General features: G+C 43.9%; 1 pseudogene across 1 annotated transcript in view; it reads right to left on the bottom strand.

Annotated features, from left to right (window-relative positions):
• The window catches only part of LOC311115210 (myeloid-associated differentiation marker homolog), a 91,506-nt pseudogene extending 85,790 nt beyond the window's left edge, over window positions 1-5,716 (bottom strand). The window contains exon 1 of the transcript in view: window positions 5,557-5,716. The product of the transcript in view is annotated as a myeloid-associated differentiation marker homolog (transcript). The remainder of the gene's footprint in view (window positions 1-5,556) is intronic.
• Window positions 5,717-15,527: the final 9,811 nt, after the last annotated feature.

The raw sequence follows: 15,527 nt of genomic DNA, 5'->3' as shown, positions 1-15,527 counted from the left end.
TGGATTGCATAAACAACACCAATAATTGTGTGATGGCAGGGATGCAGGGTTGTGTTCCAAACAGAACAACTAAAAGTGTGCTTGCTCTAGTTCCTCAATGTCACAGCTTGGAGAGCTCAAAAAGGTACCTTATAGTTGAAGTCTCTTCTTTGAGACATGAATGTGCATTGAAATTGCTTAGGAACTGTGTACACTTTGGAGAGGTGTGTGCTCACATGGAGACACCAGTTGGTACTCTCTCTCAAACCCTTGTATTTGTTTGTACAGACAAACGCTTTGTTGCATCACAGTAATATCAGTTGCATCAAAACCATTGTGTTAGATGGATTGTAGGCTACATCAGTTGTTCAACCAAGAAGGCAGGAGAAGATGGTGGAGGTGATGCTTTTGAACACTTGGTCAGGTTGGAGTCAGAAGAGACTAAGGTAGAGTTTCATATAACCAGGGTTGGGTAGGTTGCTTTCTAAATGTAATCTGTTACAGTTACTAATTACCTGTCCAAAATTGTAATCAGTAACGTAACCTTTGGATAACCCAAACTCAGAAACGTAATCTGATTACATTCCGTTACTTTTAGATTACTTTCCCCTTAAGAGGCATTAGAAGAAGACAAAAAGGTATGTTACCAATTGAACGACATCTATTGCAGGATATATCAATGTTAAAGTTTACATAGCTGGCAATATATGGATGTAAAATTTTACTTTATGGGTTGGTTATGTAGGCTTCTTCTAACCCATCGCTTTTTACTACATATAATAATATGATTACATTATATATTTACATTAAAAACCAAAGTCTATCAGAATTCCATTCATTCCAATAATTGTTGTACCCCTTCAAGAATAGGATTTGGAAATAGTATAGATTATCCTAATTGTTTTACCTGAGCATGACCCCAAAACTAAGTACTTATTAGCCAGCCCTACTCTACTGTTTATGATTTTATTGTCATGGAGGACTGATTGGGCGTTAGAGTTGAAAAATAAATGCTGCTCTCATGGAATGGCATACTTTGAACACTACTGAAAAGTGCTATTTACATATGAAAAATGAATGCCATATGCTGCATTTGCTACAGGCCTATTGTTTACCTTTTTGTTGGTGACACTTTGATATTTTGATAATATGTAGCTGTTTAAAGGGCAAATCCACAGATGAAACAATAACAAAACCGTACACCCCGCCTCTGTTTTGGGTAAAAAGCTGAGGGATGGGAAAATGTAACTACTCTCAGATTAATAGACAGACCTATGGATGCAAGCACTGACCATCCATGATATTTAAAAAAATTGTTTTAACCATGTTATGAGGCTATTCAGTGTTTGTTAACGTTTACAATGTTTACAAACATTGGAGAAAACAAGCTTATATTTTGTGTTCTCATGGAGTGTGACAGTTGAACTAAGCTCATGAGGCATTTATAAGTTATATTCTTCAAGAATCAATGGATATACACTACCGGTCAAAAGTTTTAGAACACCTACTCATTCAAGGGTTTTTCTTAATTTTTACAATTTTCTACATTGTAGAGTAATAGTGAAGACATCACAACTATGAAATAACCCATATGGAATCACGTAGAAACCAAGAAAGTGTTAAACAAATCAAAATATATTATATATTTGAGATTCTTCAATCCAGAAAATTTCAAGAACTTTAAAAGTTTCTTCAAGTGCAGTTGCAAAAACCATCAACCGCTACGATGAAACTATCTCTCATGAGGACCGGCACAGGAAAGGAAGACCCAGAGTTACCTCTGCTGCAGAGGATAAGTTCATTAGAGTTATTATATATATCAACTACCCGTCAAAAGTTTGGACACACCTACTCATTCAAGGGTTTTTCTTTATTTTGACTATTTTTTACATTGTAGAATAATAGTGAAGACATCAAAACTATGAAATAACACATATGGAATCATGTAGTAACCAAAAAAGTGTTAAACAAATCAAAATATATTTTATATTTGCGATTCTTCAAAGTATCAACCCTTTGCCTTGATGACAGCTTTGCACACTCTTGGCATTCTCTCAACCAGCTTCATGAGGTAGTCACCTGGAATGCATTTCAATTAACAGGTGTGCCTTCTTAAAACTTAATTTGTGGAATTTATTTCCTTCTTAATGTGTTTGAGCCAATCAGTTGTGTTGTGACAAGGTAAGGGGGTTATACAGAAGATAGCCCTATTTGGTAAAAGATCAAGTCCATATTATGGCAAGAACAGCTCAAATAAGCAAAGAGAAAATACAGTCCATCCTTACTTTAAGACATGAAGGTCAGTTAATACGGAAAACGTCAAGAACTTTGAATGTTTCTTCAAGTGCAGTCGCAAAAAACCATCAAGCGCTATGATGAAACTGGCTCTCATGAGGACCGGCACAGGAAAGGAAGACCCAGAGTTACCTCTGCTGCAGAGGATAAGTTCATTAGAGTTACCAGCCTCAGAAATTGCAGCCCAAATAAATGCTTCACAGAGTTGAAGTAACAGACACATCTCAAGATCAACTGTTCAGAGGAGACTGTGTGAATCAGGCCTTCATGGTCGAATTGCTGCAAAGAAACCACTACTAAAGGACACCAATAATAATAAGAGACTTGCTTTGGTCAAGATACAAAAGCAATGGACATTAGACCGGTGGAAATTTGTCCTTTGGTCTGGAGTCCAAATTGGAGTTATTTGGTTCCAACTGCTATGTCTTTTTGAGACGCGGTGTGGGTGAACAAATGATCTCTGCATGTGTATTTCCCACCGTAAAGCATGGAGGTGTTATGGTGTGGGGGTGCTTTGCTGGTGACAATGTCTTTAATTTATTTAGAATTCAAGGCACACTTAATCAGCATGGTACCACAGCATACTGCAGCGATAGGCCATGCCATCTGGTGTGGGCTTAGTTGGACTATCATTTGTTTTTCAACAGGACAATGACTCAACACACCTCCAGGTGGTGTAAGGGCTATTTTACCAAGAAGGAGAGTGATGGAGTGCTGCATCAGATGACCTGGCCTCCATAATCCCCCGACCTCAACCAAATTGAGATGGTTTGGAATGAGTCGGACCACAGAGTGAAGTAAAAGCAGCCAACAAGTGCTCAGCATATGTGGGAACTCCTTCAAGACTGTTGGAAAAGTATCCCAGGTGAAGCTGGTTGAGAGAATGCCAAGAGTGTGCAAAGCTGCCATCAAGGCAAAGGGTGGCTATTTGAAGAATCTCAAATATATTTTGATTTATTTAACACTTTTTTGGTTACTACATGATTCCATACGTGTTATTTCATAGTTTTCATGTCTTCACTATTATTCTACAATGTAGAAAATAGTAAAAATAAAGACAACCCTTGAATGAATGTGTGTTAAAAAATGTTGACCGTAGTGTATGTCTCAACGACTCTCCCCCTCATCTTTCATCCCCTGGATCTTTCCAGTGCATTAGCACTCTATATGGCCTCAAATCCGCTGTTCTATTTTTCTCCGTAGCCCACACCTTTTCAATATTTAAATAATACATTTGATTAATTCACTGTTGTAGTGATGGAGGATCATTTGATTTCCAGTTTTTAAGTTAAAGTTTTTTCAAAATCTTTGACGAGAATAGTATGGTCCACCCCATTTGGTATCTTACTGCACTCTCATATGCCATGTCTTGAAATATGCAGATAGATGGATTAAAAATCAACTCTAAACTGCTCTACCTCTTATGCTTTTGATAATTGCATGTTGTAATATACACAGAAATATCCATCAGATTGTGAACGATTTGCTCTTTTATTGTTTTTGCAAGCAATTCAATCAACCAGGACACAATCCTACTGTAATCATTTAAAAGAGTAAATAAACAATTGATCATAGTAATCATATAAAAAGTCATCAAGATTTTATGAGCCACTTCTCTGTCTCCAGTTGTTTAAACTCATACAGTGTTATAATGACATCTTATAATCATTCATGTTATATATATATACTGTGTTCTTTTTCTGTGTGCGTTTTTCATTTTACTCATTACATAATTTACATTGAAAGGAAATACTTTTTATTTTAATCATTTGAAATTAGCAATCAAACATTTGCTACTGTAATTCTGTAAAACATTGAAATAAAAAATGTGCTACTGTAATTATTTTAAAACATTGAAATCAAACATTTTCTACCGTAATTCTGATAAAACATTGAAATAAAAAAGTGCTACTGTCATTCTGTGAAAACATTGAAGTAAAACATTTGCTACAGTAATTATATTAAAACAATGACATGTTACAACATTTGATTTGTCTGAAATGTTTATTATTTGTTTGAACAGATTTTCTTCTTCTGTGGTATAGTACTGACTGGTGTGTATAGTAAACTATTGAAACACGTTGTTATCACTCATTCACTCATTTCACCGGTGTATTTTTATACCTACAGTTCTCCTGCTACTTCTTTTCTTAACTCAAACTCAGTTTGCTGTACCCCTCTGACACACATCTTACTTTGTCCACAATACCTTCAGTATTCTCCAAAACTGCCTTACCCTCCTCCCAGACTGCCTTACCCCCCTCCCAGACTGCCTTACCCTCCTCCCAGACTGCCTTACCCCCCTCCCAGACTGCCTTACCCTCCTCCCAGACTGCCTTACCCCCCTCCCAGACTGCCTTACCCTCCTCCCAGACTGCCCCAGCTCCTTTCTCTGCTGCCTCTGCTGGTGTCTCTGCATCCTCTGCTGCAGCAGCTCCGACTATCCCCCCTCTTATTGCTCCCCCAGCAACAATTCCTCCAGCTATGCTTACTGTTATTACTACTCTTGTGAACATTAACAGAGCACCTCAACCAGACACTCAGACTCTCTGACAGGCTGATCAGATCAAACAGATACCTTGGTGCAAAAGTTACTTTTCAAAATGCCTGTGCTATAGCAACAGTACATGGTTAATGTGACAATTATCTAACAATAACCTATGTAGTGAAATACATAGGTGACATTTCTGAAATATGCCACTGATGGTGCAGTTATATCCACATTGCAGTACTTTTTTTTAAACAAATTTTTTTTAGCCCAACTGTAGCCTAAATAATACATTATCTACAGTTAGATATTTCAGAAATGTCTTTCCATTTCCTTGGTGAAGATAAAGGCAATTGAGAAATAGTTTCAGATTTTCAAAGAGCAAGTGAATTAATTTGACAAAGTAGTTTCTCTCCATCCTCCCTCCTCTCTCACACACTGACAAACACCAGGTGTGCTGAGTAGGCCAGGTTGTTCAGATAAAGCAGGAAGTTGAAAGCGGTGAGCACGGCAACTGTCACCAGTATGGGCTGCTGCCAGGTTTGGGGTCGGTTGTAACGATTGTCAAACTGGAACACGGGCCAGATGATGGTGGCTGTCAGGTACATGACAACAGCCACGGTGGCCAGGCAGGAGAAGACTTTGGAGGTGATGCGTCTGTCCGGGCCTCCCCGTGGTTCTGCTGGCCCTTGAGGAAGTAGACGGGGAAGATGATGGACGCAGAGAGGCAGAGCAGGGTGGCGTAGCAGGCCATGGTGATGGGGAAGTTATTCCAGGTGACAGGGGCTCGGGCCTGGAAGGCCAAAGTGCTCCACCAGCAGCACCAGCAGGGTCCCAGTGAAGCTGAAGGCCCAGCAGAACACACAACAGTCTCACCCGGGAGAGGGAGGTCCCGTGGGCAGCCACACTGAAGGCCACGCAGGAGAACAACAGGGCACCCACACGTAGGCAGCACTATCAACGGCATGGTGGAAGGTGTTTTACTGTCAAGTTATACAAGGGAGTGGGGGTTATGTACTGAAATACAGTAATAATACAGTAGGAATACAGTAGCAGCACACCTGCTCATAGTCTTTAGTTGTGTCTGAGGAGGGGATCAGTGTCGTCCTGACTCTCAGTTAATTTTATATGCATGAGAGCAGGGTCGTATTCATTAGGACGAAACTAAAGCAAATGGGCTGAAACGGGGAGGGACTACCTCAAAGTTTCCAACAAGAAACACTTGCAAAACTTTTGGCTAAGGTCAGGTACATGCCATGCACCTCCTACGATGTAAAATGTTTCGCTACGGTGCAAATTATGTTTGCTATGGTGTGCACTAATGAATACAACCCAGCTCCTTATAGTTGTTAGGCCTAGTAATTGATTACATCACCCTAGTCGCATGTTCTACTCCTCCAGTACATTTATCCTCACACTAAAGATAATACAGTCAGATAAAGCTCTTCTAACTGTGACTTGTACTAGGCTATGTACTAGGCTAGTATACACACAATAATGAGGAGATAGAAATCCCTGGGGTCAATCTCAATTATATTTCCTTGATTCCTCACATCCTCCCTCCTCATCGTCTCCTCCTTAAGGCACAATGGTGCAGAAGATCTGAGGTTCATCCGCTCTCTCTTCTTCTCCCATGCGTTTTGAGAAGGAAGCAAGGAGAGAGGACGCGAGGAGTCAAGGAAATACAATTTATTTAGATGCACTCCTTGAATTCAGGCTGTGTCCTCCTTGATGTCCTCCTTGACGTTGACTCTCTCTAGTGGCATTGGTGTTTACTGTCAGTCTCACAGCTCACCACACTTTTTTCTCAGCGTCATCCCTTTTCATTGGGCCAAAGCTAAGATCTTCCTAAGACTAGGCTTTGAGACGTTGGCTGCATCTGAAATAACACCAGACAGATAACACAGAGACTCAGATCAGGTTTGTTTCCTCAGATAGTGGATTTTAAACACCATATATTTCCAAAGATTTCAGAAATGTAAGGAGTTACTGAATATCTAGTCAAGATATTAGCAAATCTGTTTTGTTGTTTGGTGAACAGCACCATCAGATGGACAGGTTTGTGATGGTTGAAAGATCAAATCACTGTGAACAATAAATGCATGGAGTAAAAGTGTAGAATAAAGCACCACACACGTGGACCATGGTATTGACTACAGACACAAAAACACATTACAGAGAGAGGGAATGTTATCATCATACCATATTACACATCCATAAAGTGATGGCTGTAGGAGTGTTCATTGGTGTACATTTCCTTACAGGACTTGATGTTTATCAAAACCTTTTATTTTTAACCCACATATAGCTGTAGAGGAGGTCTTGGTCTGTTTTCCATCTTGGTCTAAAACTCCCTGCTGAGCCATTTGGACTGTTGTGCGCTCTCATGCAGACAGACAGTTCCTAGTTATAGATCAGAAATACAAGAAAAAACTATAAAATACTGTAACGAGAATATTAGCCGACTAAGACTCATGTAGTTTATATCATAAACACTCCAGAATGAAAATATAATATGAAACACAGTTTATTATGTGTATAGCAGAAATACAGTATCAGTGGACATTAGTAGAGAACCTCGCCCAGACACTCAGACTCTCAGTCTGAACAGCACCAGAAACACATTGAATGTGAAACACACTACGGCACTGTATACTTAAGTTGTACAACTGATGTACCACACATTTGGCACAATGGTTGTGATACAACGGATAGTTTTTCACACAAATAATTACACAACTGTACATACTTAGAAAAAAATTGGTGATATCACTTGCTTCATATATGGAACCCCTAAAAGTTTGATATAGAACCCCTTTTATAGCGTTCTTTAATCAGAACCCTAGGGGTTCTTCTTCAATAAACCAAAGATTGAACGCCAAGGGTTCTTCTTCAATTAACCTAAATTGGTTCCATATAGAACAATGTGTGGTGCCATTGATGAATTATTGCTACAAGTAATAAATAGTAACATTTCTAGCTAACAATCTAATATAATAAACAATTAAATAATGGACAAAAGAATACCAGCATAGATTTGAGATTTAGTTTGCAAATATGCACTGGTGGCATTTCTTTGTTTTAATGATGCCCCACATCAATCTTGGTACCAACTGTGTCTGACTTCTTTATGGAACAGTACAGTATGGGTTGTTATCTGGCTGGTTCCTGACTTCTTTATGGAACAGTACAGTATGGGTTGTTATCTGGCTGGTTCCTGACTTCTTTATGGAACAGCACAGTATGGGTTGTTATCTGGCTGGTTCCTGACTTCTTTATGGAACAGGACAGTATGGGTTGTTATCTGGCTGGTTCCTGACTTCTTTATGGAACAGTACAGTATGGGTTTTTTCCTGGCTCGTACCTGACTAAAAAAAGAACAAAATGGCATGTTTTTATATATATATACAGTCGGGAAAAAAAGTATTTAGTCAGCCACCAATTGTGCAAGTTCTCCCACTTAAAAAGATGAGAGAGGCCTGTAATTTTCATCATAGGTACACATCAACTATGACAGACAAATTGAGGAAAAAAAATCCAGAAAATCCCATTGTAGGATTTTTAATGAATTTATTTGCAAATTATGGTTGAAAATAAGTATTTGGTCACCTACAAACAAGCAAGATTTCTGGCTCTCACAGACCTGTAACTTCTTCTTTCAGAGGCTCCTCTGTCCTCCACTCTTTACCTGTATTAATGGCACCTGTTTGAACTTGTTATCAGTATAAAATACACCTGTCCACAACCTCAAACAGTCACACTCCAAACTTCACAATGGCCAAGACCAAAGAGCTGTCAAAGGACACCAAAAACAAAATTGTAGACCTGCACCAGGCTGGGAAGACTGAATCTGCAATAGGTAAGCAGCTTGGTTTGAAGAAATCAACTGTGGGAGCAATTATTAGGAAATGGAAGACATACAAGACCACTGATAATCTCCCTCGATCTGGGGCTCCACGCAAGATCTCACCCCGTGGGGTCAAAATGATCACAAGAACGGTGAGCAAAAATCCCAGAACCACACGGGGGGACCTAGTGAATGACCTGCAGAGAGCTGGGACCAAAGTAACAAAGCCAACCATCAGTAACACACTTCGCCGCCAGGGACTCAAATCCTGCAGTGCGAGACGTGTCCCCCTGCTTAAGCCAGTACATGTCCAGGCCCGTCTGAAGTGCATTTGGATGATCCAGAAGAGGATTGGGAGAATGTCATATGGTCTGATGAAACCAAAATATAACTTTTTGGTAAAAACTCAACTCGTCATGTTTGGAGGACAAAGAATGCTGAGTTGCATCCAAAGAACACCATACCTACTGTGAAGCATGGGGTTGGAAACATCATGCTTTGGGGCTGTTTTTCTGCAAAGGGACCAGGACGACTGATCCGTGTAAAGGAAAGAATGAATGGGGCCATGTATCGTGAGATTTTGAGTGAAACCCTCCTTCCATCAGCAAGGGCATTGAAGATGAAACGTGGCTGGGTCTTTCAGCATGACAATGATCCCAAACACACCGCCCGGGCAACGAAGGAGTGGCTTCGTAAGAAGCATTTCAAGGTCCTGGAGTGGCCTAGCCAGTCTCCAGATCTCAACCCCATAGAAAATCTTTGGAGGGAGTTGAAAGTCTGTGTTGCCCAGCGACAGCCCCAAAACATCACTGCTCTAGAGGAGATCTGCATGGAGGAATGGGCCAAAATACCAGCAACAGTGTGTGAAAACCTTGTGAAGACTTACAGAAAACGTTTGACCTGTGTCATTGCCAACAAAGGGTATATAACAAAGTATTGAGAAACTTTTGTTATTGACCAAATACTTATTTTCCACCATCATATGCCAATAAATTCATTAAAAATCCTACAATGTGATTTTCTGGAATTTTTTTCCTCATTTTGTCTGTCATAGTTGACGTGTACCTATGATGAAAATTACAGGCCTCTCTCATCTTTTTAAGTGGGAGAACTTGCACAATTGGTGGCTGACTAATTACTTTTTTTCCCCACTGTATATTGTGACACTCTGGCTCTAGGACTTGTGTATGTGAGCTAGAGTGTATGTTGTTTTGTTGGGGTTTGGGTGTATTTCTATGTTTGCATGTCTGTGGGTTATATTTCTAGGTTGTTGTATGTTGTCGTCAATGACTCCCAATCGGAGGTAACGAGTGTCAGCTGTCGGCTCGTTATCTCTGATTGGGAGCCATATTTAAACTGTGTGTTTTCACCTTGTGTTTGTGGGTTTGTGTTTCCTTGTTCCATGTTCTGTCGGTGTCAGAGGACTTCACGTATCGTCTTTTGTTTTGGTTTCGTGAGTACGTTATTTAATAAATCATGTTCACTCGCAACGCTGCGCATTGGTCTCCTTTCTACGACGATCGTGACAGAAAAACCCACCATCAAAGGACCAAGCAGCGTGTCCAGGAGCCGAGGGTCTGGACATGGGAAGAGTTATTGGACGGAAAGGGGTCATGGACTTGGGAGGAGATCCTGGATGGCATGGATCGCCGTCCATGGAGCGATACAGTGGAGAGGCGACGGAGAGAGGAGCAACGGCGTCGGCAGAGCCAACGTCGGAAGGACGAGAGGCAACCCCAAGAAATTTTTTTGGGGGGGGCACATGGCTTGGGCGACTGAGCAGCAGGAGGCTGCCACAAGGCAGATGCAGAAGGCTACCAGGTTAAGGGGGCTGACGGAGGCAGAAAAGGGACGGATTCAGGAGGCTACCAGGTTAAGGGGGCTACTGGGTAAATCAGGGAAGGAAGGTGTAGAGGCTCGGCGAGAGGTACTGGGGTGTGTAACCAGTCCGGTCCGGCCCGTTCCTAATCCCGAGGTACAGCCAGTAGTGTGTGTTCCCCGTACGGTACGGCCTGTTCCGGCCCCTCGCACTAAGTGTACGGTGCGCGTCGCCAGCCCGGTTCGGCCTGTTCCTGCCACCCGCACCAAGTGTACGGTGCGCGTCGCCAGCCCAGCCCGGCCTGTTCCTGAGCCTCGTAGGAAGCCTACGGTGCGCGTCGCCAGCCCGGTTCGGCCTGTTCCTGCCACCCGCACCAAGTGTACGGTGCGCGTCGCCAGCCCAGCCCGACCTGTTCCGGCCACTCGCACCAGGGATACGGTGCGCGTCGCCAGCCCTTTCCCACCAGTGCCTACACCACGCCCCAAGCCTCCTGTGTGTCTCCAGGGTCCAGCATGCCCTGTTGCTACTCCCCGCACTAGCCCTGAGATGCGTGTCCTCAGCCCGGTACCTCCAGTTCCGGCACCACGCATCAGGCCTACGGTGCGTCCCCAGGGCCAAGCATGCCCTGTTGCTGCTTCCCGCACTAGCCCTGAGATGCGTGTCCTCAGCCCGGTACCTCCAGTTCCGGCACCATGCATCAGGCCTACGGTGCGTCCCCAGGGTCCAGCATGCCCTGTTGCTTCTCCCCGCACTAGCCCTGAGATGCGTGTCCTCAGCCCGGTACCTCCTGTTCCGGCACCACGCACCAGGCCTACGATGCGCCTCAGACGGCCAGAGTCTGCCGTCTGCCCAACGGGGCCTGAACTGCCCGTCTGCCCAAAGCCTGCAAAGCCGCCCGTCTGCCATGAGCCATCAGAGCCGTCCGCCAGACCGGAGCCGCTAGAGCCTTCCGCCAGACAGGATCAGCCAGAGCCTTCCGCCAGACAGGATCAGCCAGAGCCTTCTGCCAGACAGGATCAGCCAGAGCCTTCTGCCAGACAGGATCAGCCAGAGACTTCTGCCAGACAGGATCAGCCAGAGCCTTCCGCCAGACAGGATCAGCCAGATCCGTCAGTCGGCCATGAGCAGCCAGATCCGTCAGCCAGCCATGAGCAGCCAGATCCGTCAGCCAGCCATGAGCAGCCAGATCCGTCAGCCAGCCATGAGCAGCCAGATCCGTCAGCCAGCCATGAGCAGCCAGATCCGTCAGCCAGCCATGAGCAGCCAGATCCGTCAGCCAGCCATGAGCAGCCAGATCCGTCAGCCAGCCATGAGCAGCCAGATCCGTCAGCCAGCCATGAGCAGCCAGATCCGTCAGCCAGCCATGAGCCGTCCAGCCAGGATCCGCCAGAGCCGTCCAGCCGGGATCCGCCAGAGCCGTCTAGCCGGGATCCGCCAGAGCCGTCCAGCCGGGATCCGCCAGAGCCGTCCTGCCGGGATCCGCCAGAGCCGTCTAGCCGGGATCCGCCAGAGCCGTCCAGCCAGGATCCGCCAGCCAGCCAGGATCCGCCAGAGCCAGCCAGCCAGGATCCGCCATTTAGTCCGGTGCTGCCCCTTAGCCTGGTGCTGTCCCTTATCCTGGTGCTGGCCCTTAGTCCGGTACTGCCCCTTAGTCCGGTACTGCCCCGTAGCCTGGTGCTGTCCCTTATCCTGGTGCTGGCCCTTAGTCCGGTACTGCCCCTTAGTCCGGTACTGCCCCGTAGTCCGGTGCTGCCCCTTAGTCCGGTGCCGCCCCTTAACCCAGTGGGGTTTAGTTGGGGGGTGGTATTGTGGAGGAGGCTAGGGAAGCGGGTGGTGACTAAGGTGGGATGGGGACCACGACCAGGGGCAGAACCGCCACCGTGGACAGACGCCCACCCAGACCCTCCCCTAGACTGTGGGCTGGTGCGCCCGGAGTTCGCACCTTTAGGGGGGGGTACTGTGACACTCTGGCTCTAGGACTTGTGTATGTGAGCTAGAGTGTATGTTGTTTTGTTGGGGTTTGGGTGTATTTCTATGTTTGCATGTCTGTGGGTTATATTTCTAGGTTGTTGTATGTTGTCGTCAATGACTCCCAATCGGAGGTAACGAGTGTCAGCTGTCGGCTCGTTATCTCTGATTGGGAGCCATATTTAAACTGTGTGTTTTCACCTTGTGTTTGTGGGTTTGTGTTTCCTTGTTCCATGTTCTGTCGGTGTCAGAGGACTTCACGTATCGTCTTTTGTTTTGGTTTCGTGAGTACGTTATTTAATAAATCATGTTCACTCGCAACGCTGCGCATTGGTCTCCTTTCTACGACGATCGTGACATATATATATATTAATTGATCTTTTTGGATTTTTTTTGTAAAAGAAAAATAGGTAGGTCAGCTTTAATACTGCAGATAGATTGTAACTTCCATCAATGTAATTGTCTGCATCACTTCCAATCCCCCATGTTTTTTTTTTACAAATATATATATATACAGTGAGGGAAAAAGTATTTGATCCCCTGCTGATTTTGTATGTTTGCTCACTGACAAAGAAATGATCAGTCTATAATTTTAATGGTAGGTTTATTTGAACAGTGAGAGACAGAATAACAACAACAAAAAATCCAGAAATACGCATGTCAAAAATGTTATAAATTGATTTGCATTTTAATGAGGGAAATAAGTATTTGACCCCCTCTCAATCAGAAAGATTTCTGGCTCCCAGGTGTCTTTTATACAGGTAACGAGCTGAGATTAGGAGCACACTCTTAAAGGGAGTGCTCCTAATCTCAGTTTGTTACCTGTATAAAAGAAACCTGTCCACAGAAGCAATCAATCAATCAGATTCCAAACTCTCCACCATGGCCAAGACCAAAGAGCTCTCCAAAGATGTCAGGGACAAGATTGTAGACCTACACAAGGCTGGAATGGGCTACAAGAACATCGCCAAGCAGCTTGGTGAGAAGGTGACAACAGTTGGTGTGATTATTCGCAAATGGAAGAAACACAAAAGAACTGTCAATCTCCCTCGGCCTGGGGCTCCATGCAAGATCTCACCTGGTGGAGTTGCAATGATCATGAGAACGGTGAGGAATCAGCCCAGAACTACATGGGAGGATCTTGTCAATGATCTCAAGGCAGCTGGGACCATAGTCACCAAGAAAACAATTGGTAACACACTACGCCGAGAAGGACTGAAATCCTGCAGCGCCCGCAAGGTCCCCCTGCTCAAGAAAGCACATATACAGGCCCATCTGAAGTTTGCCAATGAACATCTGAATGATTCAGAGGTGAACTGGGTGAAAGTGTTGTGGTCAGATGAGACCAAAATCGAGCTCTTTGGAACAACTCAACTCGCCGTGTTTGGAGGAGGAGGAATGCTGCCTATGATCCCAAGAACACAATCCCCACCGTCAAACATGGAGGTGGAAACATTATGCTTTGGGGGTGTTTTTCTGCTAAGGGGACAGGACAACTTCACCGCATCAAAGGGACGATGGACGGGGCCATGTACCGTCAAATCTTGGGTGAAAACCTCCTTCCCTCAGCCAGGGCATTGAAAATGGGTCGTGGATGGGTATTCCAGCATGACAATGACCCAAAACACACGGCCAAGGCAACAAAGGAGTGGCTCAAGAAGAAGCACATTAAGGTCCTGGAGTGGCCTAGCCAGTCTCCAGACCTTAATCCCATAGAAAATCTGTGGAGGGAGCTGAAGGTTCGAGTTGCTAAACGTCAGCCTCGAAACCTTAATGACTTGGAGAAGATATGCAAAGAGGAGTGGGACAAAATCCCTCCTGTGATGTGTGCAAACCTGGTGGCCAACTACAAGAAATGTCTGACCTCTGTGATTGCCAACAAGGGTTTTGCCACCAAGTACTAAGTAATGTTTTGCAGAGGGGTCAAATACTTATTTCCCTCATTAAAATGCAAATCATTTGATAACATTTTTGACATGCGTTTTTCTGGATTTTGTTGTTGTTATTCTGTCTCTCACTGTTCAAATAAACCTACCATTAAAATTATAGACTGATCATGTCTTTGTCAGTGGGCAAACGTGTAAAATCAGCAGGGGATCAAATACTTTTTTCCCTCACTGTATATGACAGCCATAAAACCAAACAGAAAGGTTAGAGTTGTGTGATGTTTTTTTTTTATATAGCTGTTGAGATTAAATACCCTTGAGATGAAATGCTGGAAGATGTATGGAAAATACAAAAATATCTACATTCATGAAGTACTGAAGATTAACCTATTGAGTTGAATGTTTATAAAGAGTAAACACTAGGAAACTCTATATTTTACTTTCTCTTTCAACAGGAGAAGGGTGGAGAATATGACAGAGATACATTTCCTCAATCCCAACAGTGGAGCCTCAAAGTATCAATCCGTTTACAAGGTTCCTCAATCTCAACAGTGGAGCCTCAAAGTATCAATCCCTTTGCAAGGTTCTTCAATCTCAACAGTGGAGCCTCAAAGTAGTAACTCTGATCCTGACCTCAACCAAACCTATAAAGCCCTCCTCTATACCCATCATGATTTCAAGATTAGAAAGAGACTTGGTTTCTACATATGAATGTTAGGAGCACAGCATTCCTGACATAATGTATATTTGTATAATGTAGTGTTCATGTGTAATGATCCCTCCTTGCAGTAAAGATAAGTGTGACGCACACACCCATGCACACACACACACACAGAAAAACACATAGAGTAAAAACAGGTGAGTCAGACACTTGCCCAGCCCAGCCCATGCCTGGCTGTTCAAAATCTATCATCTCGTCCTGCTTTATAGAGAGAGAGAGAGAGAGAGAGGAGAGAGAGAGAGAGAGAGAGAGAGAGAGAGAGAGAGAGAGAGAGAGAGAGAGAGAAGAGAGAGAGAGAGAGAGAGAGAGAGAGAGAGAGAGAGAGAGAGAGAGAGAGAGAGAGTCAGATAGACAGAGAGAGGTAAAGAGAGGGGGCGAGACAGAGATAGAGAGAGAGACGGGGGGGGGGATTAGGGAAAGAAAGAGGGAAACGAAGAGAGAGAGACACAAGAACAAATGTAAACCTTTAAAAATATTTTATTAACCCTGCAAACAGTAGAATCAGAGAGAGAGAGACGAGATTC

Source organism: Coregonus lavaretus, assembly GCF_964263955.1.
Source record: "Coregonus lavaretus genome assembly, contig: HAP1_SCAFFOLD_969, whole genome shotgun sequence".
Lineage (NCBI taxonomy): Eukaryota > Metazoa > Chordata > Actinopteri > Salmoniformes > Salmonidae > Coregonus > Coregonus lavaretus.
The sequence above is the reverse complement of the archived record's forward strand: the minus strand, read 5'-3'. Positions and strand labels throughout refer to the sequence as shown.